The sequence below is a fragment of the Chenopodium quinoa genome, unplaced genomic scaffold (genome assembly GCF_001683475.1).
Source record: "Chenopodium quinoa cultivar QQ74 unplaced genomic scaffold, ASM168347v1, whole genome shotgun sequence".
NCBI classification, from domain to species: domain Eukaryota; kingdom Viridiplantae; phylum Streptophyta; class Magnoliopsida; order Caryophyllales; family Amaranthaceae; genus Chenopodium; species Chenopodium quinoa.
The window spans coordinates 7,167-24,050 of record NW_018742784.1 but is presented as its reverse complement, the minus strand read 5'-3'; the positions used below and the strand labels follow the sequence as shown (position 1 = coordinate 24,050).

The 16,884-nt window shown below is 39.5% G+C and overlaps 1 pseudogene; it reads left to right on the top strand.

The window, feature by feature from the left end:
- The first annotated feature begins 573 nt into the window (after positions 1-573).
- Positions 574-11,622, top strand: LOC110724912 (annotated as a pseudogene).
- Positions 11,623-16,884: the final 5,262 nt, after the last annotated feature.

The window sequence follows — 16,884 nt, the reverse complement described above, 5'->3', positions numbered from 1 at the left end:
CAAGATAACCGGTTTTGGGCTTCGGTTACCGCGGTTGTCTTATATATATATATATATATATATATATATATATATATATATATATATATATATATATATATATATATATATATATATATATATATATATACCTTCCCGCCGGCGAGGGAAGGTGGTGGGTCGTCATAGAGGAGGGTATGGCGGGTCGCGATCAGGGTGGGTGGTGGTCATCGCCGATCAGAAGGAGTTGTGGGTCGCCGAGAGGATAAGGGGTGGTGAAGTAATAAGGGTACGATTGTCCATTTACACTGAATGTTGGCGGTGATGATCATTTTTGTTGGCGGTGTTTAGCGTTAGAAATTTTATTTTGTGGGCGTTATCCGAAAATTCGAGGGCGGTATTTAACAACTCGAAGTGAGTAGTGAGAGGTTAAAGATAGATTATAGATGTTGAAAATGTTGACGGTTATTACCAGCTTGTCCTCAGCATCAATAACAGCATTTTCCTTGTTTTAGCAAATCCAATTTCACCACCAGTCAACCCAGATATCACGTGCCTCATTCTCCGACGAGTCAACCATGGCCGCTAACTCAGCCGAGTTGCCGTCGCCCAGATCACTTCTGTCAACGATCTCTCCGCCAATTTTGCCACCTGTTCTCGTCTTGTCAAGGTACAATTTTTTTTTTTATTCCTGATTTTCTTAAAAATGGCTTAATCCTTTAATTGGTTAATTCCAATAATCATTGGAAAAATTACATTAATTTAATCAAATATATGATAAATTTAGGCAAATCGAGTTTGAGTTGATGAATTTATATAATATACTTCTAATTTTCTTTTAGTCAATTTAATTTGATTGTATTCTGCTGTTTAAGAAATGGGCACCATTCTGCTGTTTAAGAAATGGGCACATTCTGCTGTTAATTTGAACCTTCGGTTCTTAAAAATTTAATTTGAACGAAATTCTTCTAAACCCTCCGTTTCTTTTAAAACATAACTTAACTTATTTTATGATGATAAATTATTATTTTAGCATAGAAAAGTATGATTTAAGAGTTTACGTAAAGTAGCAATCAGCTTGCTTGAACGCCTTAATCCCATAAATGGGGTCGGCAACATGAACCAACATAAACACTTTGGGGAGGTAACCCATCCTACTACTACTCTCAATCATTGAGGCTCGTGTCATGTGATGTGACAAAGTTTTACACTAGCTGTCATTAGCCTATGGTAACCATCCTTCTTTTTCCAGGCTTGGGGCTGTCAGCGGGAAACCCACAGGCAGAGTTAAAGTAGCAATCAGCTGCTGGCAGAAAATTACCTGTGGTGTAAATGTTAGGAGCTTACCAATCAAAAGTCTTGTCAATTCTGTTTAGCACTATATAGGGCTTTTAGTTGGTGTAGGTCAATGCATGGTTAATTGGTTATTCAATTGTCTATTAGGAATTTAGAACCTTGTGATAATTACTACTTTGATATATTGAATTTAGGCCTTGACTCTAGCATCTTCTTGGTCTAATTTTGTATTTTTCTGTTTTCTCCCAAATTCTGTTATATGTTTGAGTTTATAATCTTACTAATGCTAAATGGAGCTCAAATTTTACTATCACAGGAAGCAGCAGCTGCTGGGCCAAATTGCTTTGCTTTCCAGAGAGTTTCTCATATGTAGGTGCTAATCTTGGGGACAGCGTTAAGATTGCAGAACCATTGGATGGACCAATAATGCAAGGATACTGCAGTCTTTGCCAGGTGAGGTACTGTCTTGCACGGTATTTCGAGTTTATTAGTTTTAGGCCTATCTATCATTGATTAGATGAATAATGCTTTTAGCAATTTAGCTTGTATAAACATATCTTCCTTCCCTTTGGTCTATAACTTTAAGCCTTGTGATACTTTCACCAAGTAATTTTTTCCCTATGCTTTATTTTCAAATCATTTTGTGGGTTCTTGGAAAGTGTTACAGTTCAAGTCATGTGCATCTATGGATATTTTTTGAGTCAAGTCATTTTCTCAAGGTGATGACGTTTCCGGCTTCTTGCTTCCTTTGACTGTTTTCATTGGCATGGGTTGCAGAGAGTCTCAGATATGGTTGTCTCTCGGAGGTTTTCAGGAAAAGGCATCTGACGATTCTCATTTGCATAATACACATGTGATAGTTGATGATACTGGAAAAATTAGAAGCAAATATTCCAAAATACACTTGTATGTTTTACTGCTTCCTTTCAACTGGTTAATTTTTTTCTTTTTTATCAAGCACTACTGTAACATTTCCAACTAGAAAGAACATTCTGAGAGTGAGGAGTGTCATCCTGCAGTGTTTAAGTTCTTAACTTGCAAATTTCACTCATGAGTGGGTACTTCAGTAAAAAGGACTTTTTGAGGTGAATGTATGTGCCAGGGACCTGAAAAAACTGTGCATAACTTACTTTTATACTAGATGAGCTTACAAAATTGTCAGACATTCAAAAGATGGCTTTTTATACCTTTTTTTTGTCTTCCTTTAGCTTATTATTTCTCTAATTAGGATCCTGAATCCTGATTAATGTGATTGCATGCCTCAAAAGGTCAAAATAGCCAATGAAGTTTGGGGAGGAGGTTGAGCAGTTAAAAGGTAACTAATTGAGATCCTTGTCTTATTTACTGTTTTGAAGGTTTGATGTGGATGTCCCTGGCGGAATGGCTTATAAGGAAAGCAGCTTTACTGAAGCAGGTTAGCAACTTGTATTCTAGGCAGTCGGATTGAGGCAAAAGCCATCTGTGCCATCAAGTTTTGTCATTTTTCCTGGAAATGCCATTTAACTTATTAATGTTTTTCATTAATCCCAATTTTGTTTACCAAAATGATGTAAAATTGCCACTCTAAATCATACTTCCTCCGTTCTTTTATTATTGCACCATAAGGGTTTGACACAAATTTTTTGGTAGTGGAAAAAAAGGATGAGAGAGAAAGGTAGAAATACCAAGTTGCCCATGTGATTGTATGCACAAAATAAAAGTAAGGGTTGAAAAACAAGGGTATATGAGGTATTTATAGTGTGAACACATAAATTTCTTTTCCTAAAATGGATATGGTGCAATAAATGTGAAACTTCCTTAAAAGGTAAGTGGTGCGATATTAAAAAAACGGAGGAAGTATAAAATTTGCAGTTACAGGTAATACCTATTGCTATTCTTGTGCTATTTTGTAAATAAGTGTTATTTGGCTGATATAACAGCAATGGTTTAATAAGAAAAACACTTGACATTAGTCTAGTGGATTTTTTAGGATTAGTGACTACACACCCCTTGTACAAATAGATTTTGCTCTCCTTTGGTCTTATAACGTTGCCCTTTTCTTTATTTTGTGTAAATTGAATTGGCAGTTTCCTTTCTTCGTCTCCTAGGATATCTACAGAATACAGATTATGCTCTTTTGGTGATGTACTCAATTTTCAGGCAAGGATGTTGTGGCAGTGGCTAGTCCCTGTGGACGCTTGGGCCTCACTGTTTGCTATGATTTACGATTTCCAGAAATATACGAGTGCTTACGGTTTCAGCATCAAGCTCAAGTAGGAGCAATATTGCACCTCTGTTGCTGTGAGTTTCAAGTTGGTACAACTACTATGCTACCTACTTACTTCTTGTTTAATATTCAGGTTCTATTGGTACCTTCAGCGTTCACAAAGATAACTGGTCAAGCCACTGGGAGATACTTCTGCGTGCTCGTGCCATTGAAAGTCAATGCTATGTAAGGGCTTGAATTCCCCCTCCCCCCCCCCCCCCCCTCTCTCTCACCCCCTCTCTTCACCAAGACACACAGCAGTACATCACCCACTCTTTCTGGCTGATTCCTCTCTTTGGGACAGCATTAATAGTTTGATGCTGTGCAATATTATAGGACTGTGTAAACCATGTTTTAAGCTCTATTCTCAAATCTCATGCAATGACCATTGTCCTGTCTCATTTCAATCAATATATTTTGGTCTTGGACTCCTGGTTTAGCAAATACTAGTTGATATGAAGTGAAAAACTAAGTGAATCTTAACTAGAGAGCATCAAGGAGTGAAAGGGACCTATTATCATGAATATGAGTATATGACATGTGAATGAAATATACTATGGGTTTTTCTATATAGTGCCCCTAAGATATTGACTTTTCCAAGCTGTACCCACCCATTTTTAAAATTCTACGCTGTACCCACCCATTTTCAAAATTCTACGCTGTACCCTAAGGTACTTTTAGTGTCTAAGATGTTAACCCTACCCTAATCCCTCCGTTATCTTAAATTAACTTTCCGTTAACTTCAAAATAAATAATTTAAAAAAAAAAACCACCTCTCTCTCCTCCCTCACAAGTCACAACTACCCACCAGCCACCACTATACCTCCAGCCGCGCCGCCACACTTTCGATAATCCAGCCGCACCGCCGCACGACAGTGACTCGCCCCTCTCTCCTCGACCGCCCACTGCCCGCTGGAATACCAGCCACCCCAATCCCCTCCCGCACCGGAAAACCCACAACCCCACTCCCAACTGAGAGCACTCCACCGCACCAAAACAGACCAGTCGCATGAACCAGCAAACGCCTCTCCCTCTCACCTCGGCCCCTAAAATCACAAAACACCAGCAGCCCCTACATTAGCGCAACCACAATCGCACCACCGCAGCAGTCCCGCACCACCGCAATCAAACGACACTAGACCCTAATTTTTCCCCAATTTGATTTTAATTGTTAAATCATCAATTTTGGTTCAATTAGATCGAGATTAAATACACAAAACTTGTTTTAATTGATTTGGTCGAGATTGTTCGAATTACGCCCAAAAATTTTCGAAAAATGGTCGAAAATCTGGAAAGAGAAGGAAGGAGGGAGGAGGATGATGCGGTGGTGGGTCGAGGAGAGAAAGCGAGCCACTATGGTGCGGCGGTGCAACTGGAGGTGCGGCGGTGGTGCGGCTGGAGATGCGGTGGTGGGTACTTGTGATGGAGGATAGAGAGGTGTTTGGGTGTTTTTGGATATATATATATATATATATATATATATATATATATATATATATATATATTTTTTTTTTTTAAATTTATTTATTTTGAAGTTAACTTAAGTTAACGAAAAGTTAAGTTAATGGCGGGATTAGGGTAAGGTTACAACGCAAACACTAAAGGTACCTTAGGGGTATAGCGTAGAATTTTGAAAATGGGTGGGCACAACTTGGGAAAGTCAATACCTCGGGGCACTATATAGAAAAACCCAATTTACTAAAAGTGTCTAATTACTGTTTCATACTTGAAACATAATTTTTGAGTCTGTTTTTGCAATTACTAGCTGGCATGAAGCTAAGAATAGGTGGACCACAACACAACATATGAATGAAGTTACTTACACTATAAGTCCATGTACACTTCTAGCAGTTTAATACCCTCCTCTTGAAGATATAACCATTCTTATGTTTAATCTACCTAATTCCTGCAATATCAACCTTGTATTAAACTCAAGCTTGTGCTTCTTTGACTTCTATCTATGTTTAACATTGCTTATTTGATTGTGTGGGTCATGAAAGTTTCAAGAACGAACTCGAGGTTAGATTTTTGAGGAGGGGAGGAGTTTGGTTATATTGTGGTCTTTGTTGGTTTCGGTCTCTTTTGTAAGGATGACGATATGGGGCTTGTTGATTTTGAGGACGGGGTTGATTGTATTGATGTTGGGGTTGGTTTTGGTTTTTTTTTTTTTTGTACTCCCTCTGCCCACTATTATTTGCAACAAAGGGGGTTTTTTGTGGACTCCTAGGCAAAACTTTTATTGGAGTTTAATTAAGTTTGTTCAAGAGTTGAATTGCATGCCCTTCTATTGTAATTCAACTATTGAACAAGCGGCAACGGTTGGGAAAAGAAATGATTAATACTCTCAACCCTATAACCAAGGTTGGAAACAACAAAATACGGGATGGAAACTACGCAACCAAGGCCCTCCACAAAACAACTACAATAGAAACCAAAACCAACCTCAACATCACTACAATCAACCTGAAAATAGTATAGTGCACCCGGGCATGGTGCACCCAGAAAGAACATTAGACATAATTTAAAGAACATGGGTAAAAAAAGAACATACTAGTGTTTGAAAAAGAACATGCTAGTGTTTAAAGAACATGCATACTAGTGTTTGAAAAAGAACATGTTTGTGTTTGACAAAGAACATACCTATATATGTTTGATAATATGTTCGTATATACTTATGTTCTTTAACATGTGTTGATTAAACATGTTTTTTGGGTTTCAATAATGCAAAATATGTTCTTTTAATTTTGGCTCGTATGTTCTTTGAATTTGGCTCCTTTTTTTTTTTTTTTTTTTTTTATAAAGATGGCTTAAGGTAACGAGTTCTTTAATTTATGTTCTTTTAACATATGTTATTTTGAATTTTGAAAATGAAACCTTGTATTATTTTTAGTTGAAAATAATTTTAGAGAGAGAAAAACAAAATTATTATGGAATGTTGAATTTTTGGAGAGAGAGAAAACTATTTTTGGGGAAATGAAATTTTTGGTAAAGCATTTTTCGTTAATGTGTAATTTTTCATGAAATTTTAATAAAAGCTTTTATCATGTTCTTTTTGTAATGTCTTTATGTTCTTTAGTAATACATGTTCTTTGTTAAAAACAAACATGTTCTTTTTCAAACAACTAAATGTTCTTTTTCAAACACCTAATGTTCTTTCCGCCTTTTTCTTAATTAACCGGGTGCACCATGCATGCTGCACAACCCCCTCTTCAAACTCAAAAAGCTCCATATCGCCATCCTAACCAAAGAAATCAGGAGCATGCTGGCTGCCTTTGTAAATGTTGGGGATGGTTTTGGGTGGTATTTCTTAGGAAATGTATTCGGCATGATGGACTGTTGGGTTGGTTTGGTGACATTTCTATTGCTGATAGGTTGTGATGGTTTATAATATATATCTAAATCTCTTGAATATGGCATGTTTGGTAGTAAACTTTCTTAGGTTGTGAGAGGCAATGGGGTATGCTATGATGTGATAATGCAAAGCACCTGTTGGTTTATCATAGAATTTATTAGTCTTCTTTTTGTGGGAGAAAAATACTGTGCACTTTTGTTAGGTATTGCAAACCTTCAGGATAATGGTTGTTCCATGGATCTTTACTTGTATAAGAATCTATAACTAGAATTATCAAATGGGAATTCCTTCAGGCCATCAAGTTACATTGACATTGAATGTGTTTCGTAGAAAACATTTGTAATGACCCTTTCTTTTGCAGGTGATTGCTGCAGCACAAGCTGGAAGGCATAATGATAAAAGGGAAAGCTATGGAGACTCTTTGATTATTGATCCTTGGGGAACAATAGTTGGGCGGCTTCCTGGTAAGCTAATTACCTTGTTCAAATTTCACAGGAGAAAACTATTTCATGAGTCTCTCTCTCAATTTAGCTCCTGATTCTGTCCATCAAGATTTTATAATTATTTTTTCTTTTTTTTTTTTTTTAAAAAATAAAATAAAATTGTGAGATGTACATAAAATGCTTGATATAATAAAATAAAATATAAAAGTTGATGTGTACACCTTTCTCTTTGTTTCTGGTAAGGTTCCTTCTTGCATATTAGTAAAGCCAAGCATTGGGTAGCAACTTTTCAAAAGCATTTGACTCTTTCAAAGGCTTAAAGACAAACTTCTGAGCTGTTACATGATGTTATTACCTCAAAACAGATGCATTTCCCATTGCCAAAGTCATCAATATGCCAAATACTCCCTCCGTCCCACAATCAGTTGGTTGGTGTGTGTCCCTGATGTAAAGTAGTATAAATAAAAGCTTATCAAAAGTCGTGTTGATATGAATGTGGGGTATCCCAAAATTGTAGACTAACTGACTAAGGCCACTGGATGTAATCCACAACCCAAGTGTGTTTTGGAGATGTGTTAAAATACTTTATTACTTTATACTAAATTAATTTAGCTTAATGAGGGACCACACTACTAAGTTAGTTATTAGAGATGAAAGTGAAAGAATTTGGAGCCTTGATATGGACCTTACCCTTAGTTTGGAACCAATCCTTTTGAGGTGAAAGAAATTAATATCTCAGGATCACTCCGAAGGCGAAAAATAGTTTCACTCTGGGAATCTTGGACAATCATCTTCAAAGGACAAAGTAAACAATCTTTTCTAATACACCTCAGTCTCGTTTACTCACAATGCAATATGTTTCCTTCTCTTTTGCACTGTTTGCTGATTTCAGCTTTTCAAGGTCTTACAGCTAGCTCATGTAGAGGTCATTTCAGGTTTTAAGGTTTCACCATTCTAGAGATTGCATCCTAAGTCCGAGGCTGTCATTTTTCGAGTATCCAATCTATACTCCTCACCTTGGTTTATTATGAATTAGAGCCTGTTCTGATTTACTGAGCTCAACTGAACAGATTGGAACTGAGCTGAGCTGAACTGAATATTTTATGAGAGAAGGAAATTAGGAACTGAACTAAACTGAACTGAACTGAAAATAAGCTGAAGAAAACAGGCCCTTTGTTTAGTCAAAGGTACGATCATGGCCATTTGTATGTATCCCATGCTACTTGGGTCATAAAAATAAATTTTAAGCAACAAAAATCTATAACTTCCTAAGTTAATACAAACTATTTACCAATGTTAAGATAAGACCCCAAAAAAGAAATATTGGTATAGTTCTAAAGAAGTAAAAGAAACTATAGCATAGTTTGGGACTTTTGGATGCTATGTTACATGGACTCGGGTACGTGTGTTAAACACAGTTTGAGACTTTTGGATGCTATGTTACATGGACTCGGGTACGTGTGTCAGACACGTGTCCGTGTCCGAGTGTCCGATTCGCCAATTTCCAAAATTTTAGGACACGGGGACTCTGTCCTATATTTTGACACGTGTGCGGGGACACGACATTTTCATTTTTTGCAAAAAAATTATACATTACAAAATATTTAAATATTTCATTAATATTCAAAAAATTTATACCATATAATGCTACACAAAGTTTCATATGTGGCCCCCACAATTTTTTTTTTAATTTTTTTAAATTTTTTAAAGTTTTCTCTCTCCTCTCCCCTCATTTTCTCTTTCGAACTTTCTCTCTCTAACCATCAATGGCTGGAGCACACACTTCCACCGTCGTCGTCTTTGTCTCTGTGTTGTCGTCTTCGTCTACACCGTCGTCGTCTTCGACGTCGAAGCTCCTCGAAGTTCCAAAGTTCCAAACCAACCCAGATCTCCTCAAAGCTCCAACTCTAACATTTTCCCCAAATTTCAATAGATTCAGATACAAATTCTCCAAACATTTTCCCCAAATTTCAATAGATTTAGATACAGTTCATCAATTTCATTCCAATTTCCTATTGATGATCTGTCAACTCCGCCGTCATCTTCGTCTCCGTCGTCTTCGTCTTCGCACGCAAGAATATTAGGTGGGGAATTCATCTAATTATTAGATTCAAGGCATATAAAAGGTGGGGAATTCATCTAATTATTTGAAAATGATGATGATTTTGATGGCTCCTCAAATGATTATATATTGCCGAAATTATACTGCAAGCATATTTTGTGAAATATGATTTCTATACTTTATACAATATAACGAGTAATTTTTTTAATCAGTTTTTGTTTTTTTTTTTTTTTTTTTGAGGGAGTGTGTGGAAATTATTTCATAATACTGTATTGAAAGTTGTGAGTATTATTAGACTACTCCGTATTCTTCTGGTAATTTTGGTTGGAATGGATGGTGGTTGATTGTTGTGGTGGTTGGAATTGGTGGTTTCGTGGCCGCTTTAGCGGTGGAATTAATGGTTAGGTTAGGGGTTACTAGATTCGGCTAGGGGCTACTAGATCGGGGTTACTAGATTCGGCCAAGGGTTACCAGATCCGGTTAGGGGTTACTAGGTCGGATAGGGGTTACTTTAGGGGTTACTAGAGGGGTTACTTCAGGGGTTACTTCTAGGGTTACTAGATGGGTTACTTCGAGAGTTACTAGATAGGGGTTACTTCGAGGGTTACTAGAGGTTACTTTAAGGGTTATTTTGGGGGTTACTAGACAGGGGTTACTTCGAGGATTACTAGAGGAATTACTTCGAGGGTTACTAGACAGGGGTTACTAGAGGGTTACTAGACAGGGGTTACTTCGGGGTGGCACCTTGCCACACCGTGTGGCTGGCCACACCAGAAACGCACTAATAATGCTAAAACTATGACAATAACACTAATTACATATTTGGGTTTTTTTTAAAAAAAAAAAAAAAAAAAAAATATGAAGTACTTAAGTAACTCTGTAACTCACCGCAAGAGAAATAAATAAAGGGGTAAAAAAGTGATGGACACGTCACAACAATAAAAAGGGATTTTAAAAATAAATAAAAAACCAATAAGGGGGGGAATACAACTATGAAGCACTAAGAGGGATGTGTACCTCCAGCAACAACAAGAATGGAACCATAGGCTCCTATGCTGAGAGCATTTCAGGGTATAGGTCTAACCACCTCAATCAATTCCCCGTTTCTGGCATGCTATAGTTAGAAAAGTCTCTCGACGACGGGAATGGGAGATTGCCAGTAAGCCAGATGCTTTGCGAGAGAACCTCTTCTATATCTGTATGAATCGATATTCTTACATTCAAATTCCTTCTTCCTCCATGGACCGTTCCCCCTAAATCCTTTCTATTGCTGGGTTCGAGCTACCTTCCTCAATCTTCATCTTTTAACTGGCATTCTCCTATTTCAGCAGCGCTTAGGTCCCTCTCCTTTCAGTCGAGTCACTTCATCCCTCTCGTCTTCTGCACCGGCTACTGGTAGAGCTCCTGGGAAAAGACTTTCTGATTTTTTTTTTACCGTCTTTCTTCTTCAACCTCCCGCTCCCTCAAATTTCTTACTTATCTATAGCTATATTTCTCCTTTACTTGAAAAATTAGGCATTTTTTTTTTTAAAATTCAGCTCTATTTCTCCCCTTCCTCTCTCTCTGAAGTGTCCGAGTGCACACTACCGAATCTGACACGAATTTCGTGTCCCAATCTGCGTGGTGTGTGTCCCAATCTGCGTGGTGTCGTGTCGACATGGACACTCCGGCATTTCAGCCGAGTCCGGTGAACATAGTTTGGATGTATTGAAATACTAGACTTTTTAATTTACTCAAGTGTTGGATGCTTTTTATGTCTCATTGCCCCTACTATCTCTGTTGTTACAGATAAGTTGTCAACTGGAATAGCTGTAGCAGATATCGATTTTTCGTTTATTGAATCTGTCAGAATGAAGATGCCAATTGATAAGGTGCGTATGACTGACATTCTGAAAGAGATGATGAATCTATGTTTAATGGATGTATTGTTTGAATGTTCATGGTTTTATAGCAAGAAATACATGTAGCGTTTCAATATTAGTATAAGAGTATCAACATATCATGTAGTTACTAATGCAAACTTACTTTTTACAATCTTGTTTCAGCAACGGAAGCCTATTAATTTCTGGAAAGCTTCCTCTATATGATATTTGAGTTTCTGGAAAGCTTTCTCTATATGATATCTGAGTTTCTGAGTAATGTAGATGTAAAGGAGTTGGCGCTTGATTTTGTCTTATGAATCTATGTACCATATATAGTTTTTTTTTTTTTTTTTTTTTTTTTTTTTTTTTTTTTTTTTTTTTTTTTTTTTTTTTTTTTTTTTTTTAATCCTAATTATGATGGGACTATGTACCATATAGTTTGGTGACAATTACTATTATGATGTCTAATAATGTAATATATTGTTGATGTATGTACTCTTTGGATTGCATAGAATTTGAAACATGGAATAGAAGAACAAATTCCTTGTATTTTATTTATTTATTTATTTATTTATTTTTTTTTGCCACCTTTTCTTTGAAATAAGAGGTTATAAATTCCAAAAAAGTGTTTGTCAGCATTTTGAAACACTCCCTTATTCCTAGTGACTTTGTTTAAATAGAACAATTAGTGTCTTTGACATGCGACATGTTATGAAATATTGTGTGGATGCCCATTATACTCCTTGTATCATTCCAGAATATTTTAGATAGATCTAGGGTTTATATTCTTATTAAGAAAACCCTAATTATATTGTATATATATATACCCCATTATATGGAATAGAAATAGACTGACCTATTCTCTATCAATCTCTCTTATATTTCTCCCTATTTTATAACACGTTATCAGCACCATAATATTTATATAATATTACACTATTAGAGTTAACTGCACTATTGTGCAGTGATTCAAATATAATTGGCAAGATTTATCTCAATGTATACACATTATTAATATGACCAAAATGTATCTTCAACGCTATGCAACATGAGTCATAACTAAATACAAATCAAATCATAAATGTGCAAAATGTATAGACAAAAGTTGACATATAACTTTTCAAAGTACCATTATAGAGATCATAGTTATTATTTATTTAATTTTAAAATTTTCCAACTTTTGCTAATTCGTTCTTCTCCCCCTAAGTTGGTAAAATATTTCATTTATAGGGACGTTTAATTCTATACCAACTTAGTAGACAAATTTGCACTAATAAAATTCACTTCATTAGGAGGATCACAATTGATTAGGGGATTTTTATCCACCAAGCGCCGTTTGACAAGTGGACCAACCAGGTTCCGCCACGCGTCCTCCACGGACCACTTAAGACACGCCACGTGTCCACCCATGCCAAATGGGACAACCGGCCATCAAGGCCCATTTCAGTCTAGAAGCCCGATCGGCCCTAGGTTTACCTTAAACCTAGAGAGTTGCACGCTTCCCAAGGCTATAAATACTCGATTAATCCTCATTAATCAAGGGACCGAATACATTACGGAACACACTAATAACCGGCTGATCTCGCTAGCAAAGCAGATTACCTACATTAAATACTCTCACCTAGAGAGACCTTATTACTTTAATTTCTGTATTAATTACTCCTTAATCAGGTACTAACTTGACCGTTGGAGGCGGAGCTCTCAGGAGTCTCCGTTATTTTGCAGGTACAGGCGTCCGGTTCCAGTCTCGGAATTGTAACTCTCCCGCAGGACATCAGAAAACCCCGAAACATTTGGCGCCGTCTGTGGGGAGAGTACTTCAGAGATGGCATCCAAGTCTGTACCGACCCCAGAAGAGAGGCGTCCCCTAGACGACCCTCAAGTTCAGTCGGACCATGATACCGAAAGTGAATTTGAAGTTGAAACTCATACAGCTCCAGACGGGATCCTAAGGGCCCGCCGTACCCGTCATACTGAAATAAGGGAACGGGGGTATCTTCAAACAGGAAGCGAGCCAGCAGGCGCACCGCTTGCTCGGCAACAGCCGACTGATGGGTCTGCTCCCATCACAAGGAACGAACTCATGACCTTCATGAGGGGATTCAAGGGAGAGATCCAAGAGTTGATCAACAAAAAACCGCCTGCTTCAGTCAAAGAGCAGGCGGCCAAAAAACCTTCCACTTCACTGAAGAGGAAGCCAGTTCAAGGGCGAGAGGCGACTCCCCATCCTAAATCTAAGAAGCGGGAGCCGTCTGCTCTTGATTTCACAAAACTCCGTTATCCTACGGGAAATAGGAAACCGGTTCGTCATATTCAGGCGGACGGGTCAAAGCAAACGTTCACAGATGCTCGGCACCTGCTAGAGCAGAAGAGGAGTGACCGATTATCAGAGTCGGCTTCTACTTCAAATTTTCAGGACAGTTTGCGAAATGCCTCGATGAGGCCAACTCAGTCGTACCATGAGAGTCAGTCAGGCGGCACCTCCCGACAGTCTGGCTTTCATAGTGCGCAGGCGGTACCAAATTTGCCATTTGTGCCGCAACAACAATATTTTATGCAGCCACCTCCATTTGGTGGACCTGCAGCAAAAAACGTCCAACCTATGGACTGGCAGCTACGGCTGCTTAGACTTGGTGAACAGCCGTCGGCCTTCTCCAAGGAAATTACTGAAGCCGCTCAGCCGGCCAAAGTAAAAAATGTTTTAGTAGGCGCCTATGATGGCACTACTAACCCGGAAGACCATCTGATGGCATTCACCAACCTGATGTACCTTCAAGGGTTGGATGATCCCACTTGGTGCAAGTGTTTCCCAGCAACTCTCAAGGGAATTGCACAGCAATGGTTCGGCAACCTGCCGACTGGTTGTGTAAACAGTTTCAGGACGCTTGCTTACTTATTTGCCTCCAACTTTGCAATGAACATCCCTGCGAAGAAAACGACCCTTGATTTGGGAACAATTCAGCAGGGTGAAAAGGAGGGGCTTCGTTCCTACATCAGGCGGTTCAACCTGATGAGAATACAGATTCAAGGGTTACCGGATGAGGTAGCTTATACTGACTTTTTTAGAGGTCTCAAAGACGGGTCTACCTTCAAATTTGATTTAGTTCGAAAAAGGGTGGCGACTCTTCAAGAGGCCTTGATTGAAGCAGAAGCCTATATACAGGCGACTGATCTGTGTACAATGAAACAGTCGGACGGGAAGAGGTTCGACAATAGAGAAGGACGACAGAAACAGTCGTCCAACAAAGATGAAAAAAGAAAAAAAGGGGTCTGGGCGGCTGATTCCTCTAAACAGCCGGCCAAGAAGAAAAAGGAATTCAAACCATACTCCCCAAAGTATGTGTTTAACAAGGATAACCAGTTTATCCTAAAAGAAATAAAGGGACGGCTCTCAATTGAGAAACCGCTCCCCATGAAGGGTTCTGCGAGCAACCGGAACCAAGACAAAATCTGTGCTTATCATGATGACATTGGTCATCACACCAACGACTGCATTAGTCTCATGCGGTACCTAGACCGCTTGGCTGATCAAGGTGATCTTGACACTTATGTCAAGAAATCTACGGGGAATACTTCCTCAAAAAAGCAGTCGGCCAAAAAGAATCAACAGGCCGACAGTTCCGATACTGATGATGCAGTCGTCTACACCATTGCAGGCGGCTTCTCAGGAGGCGGCCCCACTATTAGGGGCAACAAAGATAATATAAGGCGGTTAGATGTAAATTCCGTTCACCAAGAACGACCGTCCAAATATACATTTCCTGAGATTGTCATCACTGAAGAGGATCTAGGAGGAATAAGGGGGCCGCATGACGACCCTCTCGTTATTGAATGTAAAGTGGCCAACCAGAGAGTTGGTCGAATCCTCATAGATATTGGGAGCTCTTCAGATCTCATCAGCAGCAAATGTCTGTCAAAACTGAAATATCAGACGGACTGCTTACATCCGGCCTCCCACCCTTTAATAGGGTTTGGAGGAGGAGTCGTCCACCCACTGGGACGAGTTGATCTACCCGTCCGCCTGGGCGAAAAAGGGGAAGGACGACACATGGTAGTCCGATTCCTAGTTGTAGAGGAACTCTCTGCCTACAACATGATTCTGGGTCGCCCAACCCTGAATAGTGCCAAGGCTGTTATAATCCCGTCACTTATGCTGCTTAAGTTTGAAAGGGACAATGGAACAGTCGGCTCCCTAAGGGGAGATCAGAGGATGGCCCGAGAGTGCTATCTCTCGGATGTCAAACCCACTGCTAAGGCCACTGGGTCCAGTGGAGAAAAAACAGACCTTGACAATGTCAAGGAAAGTGCGCCTGTTCAAGAAACAGGCGACAGAAAAAGAAAGGCGTCCCAGACAGAGTCCGCCAGAAAGGCAAGAAAATAGCAATCATTGGCAGAGGACCGGCCGGATGAGTTCCGCCCTCAGCCGGCTGGTGAGCATACGGACCTGATATTAGACGACTCCCGCCCTGACCGAACAGTCAAAGTTGGGACGACTGCTCTGAGAAACCTTGGTGATGACTTTCACAACCTGTTGAAAGAATACAAGGACATCTTTGCATTTGAAGTCCATGAAATGCCAGGCATTAGTCCTGATCTGGCAGTACACAAACTCGCTGTGGATCCGAAAAAGAAGCCGGTACGGCAAAAGAAGCGGAACCATGGTGAAGAGAGAGGTCAGGCGGCCGCCGCCGAAGTCAAAAAATTACTTGATGCAGGGTTCATTCGGCAATGTTACTTCCCAGATTGGGTTGCAAATGTGGTACTTGTTAAAAAGCCGAATGGCACCTGGCGAATGTGTGTAGATTACACAGACTTGAACAAGGCGTGCCCCAAAGACAGTTACCCTCTGCCCAAAATTGATAACCTGGTCGACTCAACAGCCGGCCATGCCTTGATGAGTTTTATGGACGCCTATTCTGGTTTTCATCAAATTCCTTTGTGGAAGAAAGATCAGGAGAAGACGGCCTTCGTCACTGATCAGGGATTATACTGCTATACGGTCATGCCGTTTGGTCTTAAGAATGCCCCGGCTACATTCCAACGAATGATAAACACAGTGTTCTTTGATCAGATTGGGAGAAACGTCGAGGCATACATTGATGATATGATTGTTAAGACTAAACTTCAGAAAGATCATCTGACGGACCTCCGAGAAACTTTCGCCACACTCAGGCGGCACCATGTCATGCTCAATCCCAAGAAATGTGTATTTGGAGTTGAGTCTGGGAAATTTCTCGGATTCCTTATCAACCAGAGAGGAATAGAGGCGAACCCTGAGAAGGTACAGGCGGTCATTGACATGCAGTCGCCTCGTACCGTCCGAGAGGTTCAGAAGTTAACAGGTTGTCTGGCGGCCTTGGGAAGATTTCTAAGCCGATCAGGCGACAAATGCCTATACTTCTTCCAGGCAATTAAGAAAAAGGCAAGGTTTGAATGGGGGCCGGATGCTGAGGCCGCCTTCCAGAAATTAAAGGTTCACTTGCATTCCTTGCCAAGGCTGGTCAGCCCTTTGCCCAAAGAAAATCTCTACATGTACCTGGCCGTCTCTGATCATGCGTTAAGCGCGGTGCTCCTTGCTGAAAGGGACGGCTGGCAACTTCCGGTCTACTTTGTCAGTCACGTACTGAAAAATGCCGAGTTGAGGT